This window comes from Penaeus monodon, chromosome 20 (genome assembly GCF_015228065.2).
Source record: "Penaeus monodon isolate SGIC_2016 chromosome 20, NSTDA_Pmon_1, whole genome shotgun sequence".
Taxonomy (NCBI): Eukaryota; Metazoa; Arthropoda; class Malacostraca; order Decapoda; family Penaeidae; genus Penaeus; species Penaeus monodon.
Window position 1 is genome coordinate 46,373,628 of NC_051405.1, and position 1,273 is coordinate 46,374,900.

The window sequence follows — 1,273 nt, forward strand, 5'->3', positions numbered from 1 at the left end:
GACCAGTGTTTATGCCATAGCTACGAGTATATAGAGCAGGGTAAATTTATGTTTCCAGTTGCATGGTTTGGTATGATACTGGGATCTGCCATTGTGAGTGAGTTAAAGGAGAAAATCATAACAACATTGATTTAATTTAAACTAATGATAACCTCTTTCAACAGATATCTTGTACAACTCTGAAAAAGGAAATGATTATGAAGTTGATTACCAAGAGAACCAAAATGGGACACGTCTCACCATTCGTTGCAATGTTAGTTAAGATTCGTGTGATCTCTTTCAAGTATAACTAGCTGTTAGTAAACTTCCATGCCCTTTGTCCCTGCTGCTTTTCCATGCTTATTTCCTGCTATGTCCTTGCTTCGCAAGTGCTTCTTTCTCTGTTTTTGCTGCATCTGTTGTTGCTTTTTCTTGACCCACTTCCTTCTTTGGATTGACACATTGTTTTTTGTATGTGTGAGAATGCTGCCAGGTATACTGTACATTGTAAGCTTTAGTAATTGCAAGTGTGAAAACTAATATAATCTGTTCACTTGACTCTGATAGCTGGAACCTAGAAGTATTTGATGCAGTGCTGCTCAGTGGTAGCAGTAAATGAACATAAATTATTTTTATTGATTTATGATTATGTATCTAAATTTCTTTACCTAAAAGTATACATTTTATATTTACAATAATTATTGTAGCTAAGTTAGGAAAAGCTTGCATAATAAGTGTAAAAAAAAAAATCAAAGTTGATTATAAAGGTTTATAAAGCAATGAGTAAATTTCAAAGTAAACATGGAGAAGCAGGCATTCGCAATCAGCCAGGCTACTTATGGTTTTAAAAAGCAGTGTTAACAATTGCAGAAGCTCCTGTAAATGTTTGTTTAACAATTGCAGAAGCTCCTGTAAATGTTTGTTTGCTTATGGTTTTCATTTTTCTGTATATAATTATTTGTCCTTCTCTCACCGGGTAAATTATTTGCATCTGACTTTATTTTATGTGCTTTAGAGAAGACAGATGACATGCACAGCATAACTACTGCTTACATCTGACACAAGCACATGCCAGTTCAGTTGAACAGTTTGTTATTTTTATATTTATTTGCTTTCTATTAGTCACAGTATTTTGGAATATAAAGAATCATTTAAGCATTATTTCTAATATGTTAGACAACCTCGTATTTCACTCGTTTTTAATGGACAAAATATTAGAAGTTATGAAAATGTCAGCCACAACTACAGGAATTAAATAGAGGGGAGCATTGCCAAAAGCCTGATCTCCACTCTT